The 6,000-nt window shown below is 47.3% G+C and overlaps 1 protein-coding gene across 4 annotated transcripts in view; it reads left to right on the top strand.

The window, feature by feature from the left end:
• The first annotated feature begins 893 nt into the window (after positions 1-893).
• The window catches only part of WASF3 (WASP family member 3), a 65,763-nt gene continuing 60,656 nt past the window's right edge, over positions 894-6,000 (top strand). For 3 of the 4 annotated variants that reach the window (XM_042014207.1, XM_042014204.1, XM_042014206.1), the window contains exons 1-2: positions 894-989; positions 4,856-4,896. The gene's annotated coding sequence lies outside the window, so the exon portion shown is untranslated. The remainder of the gene's footprint in view (positions 990-4,855; positions 4,897-6,000) is intronic. The other variant, XM_042014205.1, reaches the window with a different exon arrangement.

Raw genomic sequence — 6,000 nt, 5'->3', positions numbered from 1 at the left:
AGCGGGACAAGGGCCCCGCCGGCGGCAGAGTCCGCCGCTATAAACATGGATCTCTTGGGGGCCCAGATGACCAGGAGCTGGATTCAGCAGGAATTGGGTCGCAAGGGCAAGGAAAGGGCAGGGGAGGGGTGGGTGTGCCTGTGGCAGTCAGGATTGAGGGCAGGAGCGCCGCAGAGGCCTCTTGCGGGCAGAAAAGGGGCCAGGGAGGTGGGAGCGTGACAGCACAGACCCCGCGAGCGACGTGGGGGAGATGCCCGATGGTCCCGTGGGCTGCGAGGGACTGGCCACCGCTGTCCCGCAGCCGGGGCCGGGCGGGGAAGGGGCGGCTCGGGCACCGGGGCTGGAGGCGGCTGCTCCCGGTGGGCACATGGGTCTCGGAGACCGTCTGGGAGCCCCAGGGCAGCCGCCACACCCTGGGGGCTTGAGCGGCCACACGGGACGAGGCGGGACTCAAGCCGGGGCTGGCAGGGGTCCGAGCGGCGGGGACGGCCGAGGCGGCCGCAGGAGAGACGAAGGGCTGAAGGAAGGGAGGGATGGATGGATGGATGGATGGATGGATGGATGGAGGGATGGATGGATGGAGGGATGGATGGATGGATGGATGGAGGGATGGATGGATGGAGGGATGGAGGGATGGAGGGATGGAGGCAGGCAGGGAGGGAGGGAGGGAAGGAGGGAACTGCCATGCCCGCGCCCGACCGCTCGCGAGCCCCAGGTAGCGGCCGCTGATTGACAGCTCGCCCCGCCCCCCGGAGCCTCATTGGCCGCTCCCCACGCCGATCGGCGCTCGGCGCCGCGGGGCGCTGCTCCCCATTGGCGGGCGCCGCCCCGCCCCCCGCGCGCGGGCCAAAAGGGCGGTAAGGGGCGGGGCCGGCGGCTCAGGGGGCGGGGCCGGCCGCGGCTTAGCCCGCGAAGGCGGCGGTGGCTGGAGCGGTGGAACGGCGGCGGCGGCGGCGGCTGGAGCGGGATGGGACGGAACGCGGTGCCAGGTGGGTGCGGGGCTCCACTCCAGCCCCCCACAGCCGCCGTGCAGGGAGGGCAGGAGGGTGGGCGGCTGCGCTCAGGAGGTCCTTTCCCGCCTGGGGGGAGCGCGGAGGGGGAGCAGACGCTTTTTAGCGGTCTTCAGCCCGTGGGGATAATCCCGGCGCTGCCCTGCGGGAGCCCCCTTTCTCCTCCCGGTCGCGGCGGGGGCGCCGGTGGGTCGCTCCGGAGCTGCTGGCTGTGCTCCGCTGGCCCGGGCTGAGCTGCCCGTCCTCGGGCCCTCTCGCCTCAGCTTTGTTCCGAGTCCTCCCGCTGGCCTCGGCCTCTCGCCGGTCCCCGGAGCCGCGGGGCGCGTTCCCCTTCCCCCCGCCGCTCTCGGGGGAGGCTCCGGAGCCCTCCGTGCGCGGGGTCGGGGACAGGCCCCCGAACTGTTCCCCGTGTTTCCCACAGCCCCGGAGCGCTCCGTCCGGCAGCGGGAACACGGCGCCCATTCCCGGGAGCCGCCCGCCCGGGCTCGTTCCCCGCTCGTGTTCGCCCCCCGAGAGCGGCCCCCGCGGCGTGGCACCGGCAAGGCTTTCTCATGTCCAGCGCTCTTCAAGTACTTAGAAATAATCGTCTTTGGCTTTGAAGGGCGCTGGGAGTCCTTGACAGCTCGGGAACTTTTAAACCCTTCCCCGCCCCACCACGTTTTTTGTCTTTTGGGTTTTTTTGTGGGTTAATTTTTTTTTTACTTGGTTCTTGAGTAAATGTGTCGCTGCGAAGGAGCTGGGAGTCTGAGTGAGTGCAGGCGTGTGAAGACAGGGATGTATCTCAGCTGCTGAATGTCTAACACTGACCTAAAAGCAGTTAAGAAATGCTTTGTTTATTCTCCTTCTTTCTGATACGGTTCTGTAATCGCTGCAGATAACAGGAGAAGGGCTGATAGTTTTAGGTTGAGCAGTAATCTCTGAAGAGGGGCCAGTACTTGAGTGATGGGTTATTGGATACAGTTGTGAGATTCCTTGATAGAAAACGCTTCAAAGGACAAATGGTTTAGTGTGGGTAGTTCTTTGTGCCCCTTTTGTAAACTACAGGGAATGAGAGGACAGTATTCCTATTAGAAAAAGATGGGGGCAAATTATGAAAGCAGCCAGGAACTTCAAGAAACTTTACATCTGGGGATGAGGAGGTTGTTTTGTCTTGCCTATCATGCAAGACTGGCCTTCTTTTTAAAACTTTACATCAGGAATCAAAAGATGTTACATTTAGAGGAGACAGACTGTTGTTTTGACTTTGGCTGACACAGTATTTTCCATAAACTAATAGTGAGTGAACTTGAGAGGAATGAAGTAATGGAATAAGGCTGCAGTTGTTATCCTTCAGTATGCTGTGCCACACTACTGTGATCTGTAGTTCAGATGCTAAGTTATGTGGCCTCTAATATATGGAGGCTGACACAATATGCAATAATCATGCTAGAGTAGTGCTCAGGCTGGAAAGCTGTTAAAGTTACGGGTTATGGTGCTTGCAAACTTCAAGGATTCAGGATTAAGCCCTGTGTTTGAGCCATGGAACTGAGCTTTGTTAGTTGTTATGCTACAGCTTCTTGCCTTTAAGTTCTCATCAGAAGAAAATATGCTAAGATGGAAGGACAGTTATCTGCCCACAGGCCCCAAGTCATTCTTAGTAAGAATTAGGATGTTTTATCTGCAGCTATTCATTTGAGACCAGGACCATACTATGTTTCCCTTAAATGATGTGGAAACTTGATTTGTTTCCAGCCGAATTCTGGGGATGAGTTGTGCAAAGCAAACTTCTTCTGTCCCTTGCTGGAAGATTAGTTTTGTGTTTATATAGCTAGCAGCAGTATGAATGGAGTTATTAGGCAGTGAACACAGAGGTTTTGTTGTATGTGAAATAATGTATAATTGAGCCAGTCCTCTTCTCGTTTTCCATGGCTATTTTCCTCAAATAAAGAGAAAACAGAAAACATTTTTTTTAAGCAGATACTGACACAATAGTCTTGATTATACTCAATAGTTACAGAAATTGAATAGTCTTTGTTAATCTTTCCATTTGCCCATGGAAATATTAAAAATTATTTTACATGTCAGAAATAGCATTGCTGGTGCTTTAAAAAGGTATTTTCATAGCAGGAATAAGTTATCACCACTGCATGTTTGATTTATATGGTATAACACGTGTGACATTTCATAGTAAATAGCAGTATAAACCTGTTTTGTTTCTCAGTATATGCCTTTTCTGTAAAGCATGCCTCAAGGGATTATGATTTTAGGAGTAGCAATATAAACTCCTTGCACATCAGCCACTCTTTGGTGTGCCTGCTTTAGCTCAGGTTTATTTACTTTATTCTTCAGTGAGAAGGTATATGCCATTTATTTTTCTGAAACAAGAATAACACAGTCTGTGGGCAGTATTTCTGTATGGAGGAAAGAGAAAGAAAAGCCATCATCTGACAGATGATAGAGTATTTTGAAGTGTCTTACACAGTGATGAGGACAGGGTTACTGAAAACCTAACCAAATCAGAGCAGATACTTTGGTGAAGAATTCCAGAAGAGCTGATGGTAGCTGAGTGTTTCAGTCACTGTATCAGTGTCACCTGGACAGTGAATTAGCTTTCATGCCTTTGCAAGTCTTCCTTTTGGGATTAAACTTCCTGCATGGACAGTCACATCTTTGTGTACTTGTTTTGAGCAGTCCCAGAGCACTGTCTTCCAGAGTTCTCTTGACTGCTTTCTGTGAGGAAGGAGCAAAATATGTCGTTGCAGTTAGTTTCAGCCTGCTCTTGCAGGCTTGTCTTTAGGTGATTTGTACTTAATGTTGTCTTGTAACTGCACTTGAATCTGATACAGGTTGTATAATACAACTCTTCTTGGACTTATCAATTCAAATGTGATGTGTTATTACTTCCTATTTCACGTGTGGCTCCAGTTAAAATTTTTGGACAAATCGTGGTCATTACTTTTGACTTGTTTTTATTTTATTTTTGCTTGCATAGGTTCCTGAGCTACAGGCAGTGAATCACTTGGATTGCACTACTGGTATAAATTACTGACCAGGTTGTGCATGTCCAGTGGCTTGTGATACTAAGTTTTGTATCTCAGTAGCAGAAATACAGTCGTATACAGTACTGATGGGGAGCAATTGATTTTGTCAGGCTAATTTCTTAGTTCTCTAATCTTAATGGCATTCATATATGGAAATCACTGATAGGATCAGATTACAAATGTCTTCCACTGTAGGATATAACTACTTTGCCTGCAGAAGCTTCCCTGTACAAGGAGTATGATGAGTTGCAGGCTGCCACTGCTTCTTCTCTTAAAAGGTGGAGGTAGAGGGTGGCTATTAACCTCTCCATATGGAAGACTTGCATACAGAATACCTGTAATCTAAGAAAAATTAGTGTCTCGACTGAGAATTAAATTGAGGCACCTCGAGCCTTAGCTCAGTAGCAGAACTGCCATAGCACTTATATTCTCTCCTGAGGACTTAGTCTCCCATTAGAGATAGTAATGAAAATAACCTCAAGTTACACCAGATTTATTTGTTCAATTTTAACCAAATGTTTTCCTTCACATTAAACTATTGCTTAGATCCAAGCTAGCCTTTGGTAAAAGCTGTTGAAATGTTGCATTGGGTTGTTTTCTTAACTGGTAAAGCACGGTTGTTTTTCAACCCTCTTTTGAAAATTCAAATAATTGAAATATTTTTAGCTACTCAGATGTAATTTGTTCTGTCACAAGAGAAACCGAAACATTTGGGAAGAAATTAAGAAGTTTGTTTGTACAGACAGCTGGAGATCAAAATGGCACCCTTTGTGCTGATTTAGCTGCAAACTTGAAGCTTATCTTTGGTTTCTTTGTTTTTGGCAGGTGAAGTAGCTGGAGAATTATTTTGAAGGCTTCTAAGTACGGTAAATATTTGTTGGATTTGGTAGTTTTTATTTGTATTAAGGATTTATAGGTGTCTGGAATTTCAACACATTGTGAATTAGTTTTTCCTTTCACATACTGAAATATTCTGCCATTGAACTGATGGTGTTTTCTGGGTCTAGAAATGACCCAGAATGTATGGGGATTTTTTTTTTTTTGTGGACTTCTCAGTTCAGCAGAATTTTAGTTACTCCTTCAAGATTCTTGGAGCCCCTTCCTATCTGTTACTAACAAATAAGATCTCTTTATTCTAACAGAGATTTGGTAGCCAAATTCAGTGATTGGGACAGCGTGTGTTTCTATTGAGTGTAAAGCATAGTATGCCAGATTTAATAAATATTTTCGGTTTGAATATTCATTATACTTGTGCCACTTGAATGCTTGAACTGATTTACTCTTTTATATTTTCAAGTATATGTTCTAGAAGCAGAAAAATTGAGTGTTATTCAGTACTTCAGCTGATCCCAGGTTTCTTGGGCATATTCACAATGGCAAACCACTTTGCTCCTTACAAGTAATAGCTGGAGAGCTTGTGTATGTAATGGGTGATGCATAATACATCAAAACATGTTAGTAGTATCCAGTGAATGTTGTAATTGATTTCTTGATGTTTGTTTTGAAATCCCGTAGTTGAAAAGGTCAGTATCAAGTGATGCTGAGGAAAACCTTTCATCTGCTATGGACTTGGCTTTGTCCTAACAGAGCAACAGGCAGCTGTGGGGACTAATGTGCTAGAAGACGAGGCCTGCAAAGCTTGTTTTATTTTGAAACTTCAAACAGCCTTTGGAAACACTTCTTTGAGAAGTTCTTCTGCCTCATTACATGTGAATGAATAAATGAAGTTTGAACTTGTGAATTAGAAGGCGGGGGCTTTAGTGGCAATGTGGCTTTTTAGTTCATTTTTCTGCAGCAGTTAAATCTTGCTGATGAGTTTTCTATAGAATGTTGAAATTCTCTGGAACTTATATCAGTACAGGTGTACTGCAGAGTTATTTCCAGGGAAAGTAGTTTTTCTTTTTAAAGCTTGGCTGCTGCTTTGAATGCTTAAACAGCTATAAACGTGGACAAGAATACATCACTTCAAA

This window comes from Corvus kubaryi, unplaced genomic scaffold (assembly GCF_017639235.1).
Source record: "Corvus kubaryi isolate FWS band 111438036 unplaced genomic scaffold, C.kubaryi_AGA036_p1.0 split1-65, whole genome shotgun sequence".
In the NCBI taxonomy this organism is placed as follows: domain Eukaryota; kingdom Metazoa; phylum Chordata; class Aves; order Passeriformes; family Corvidae; genus Corvus; species Corvus kubaryi.
This window is presented reverse-complemented; position numbering and strand designations above follow the sequence as displayed.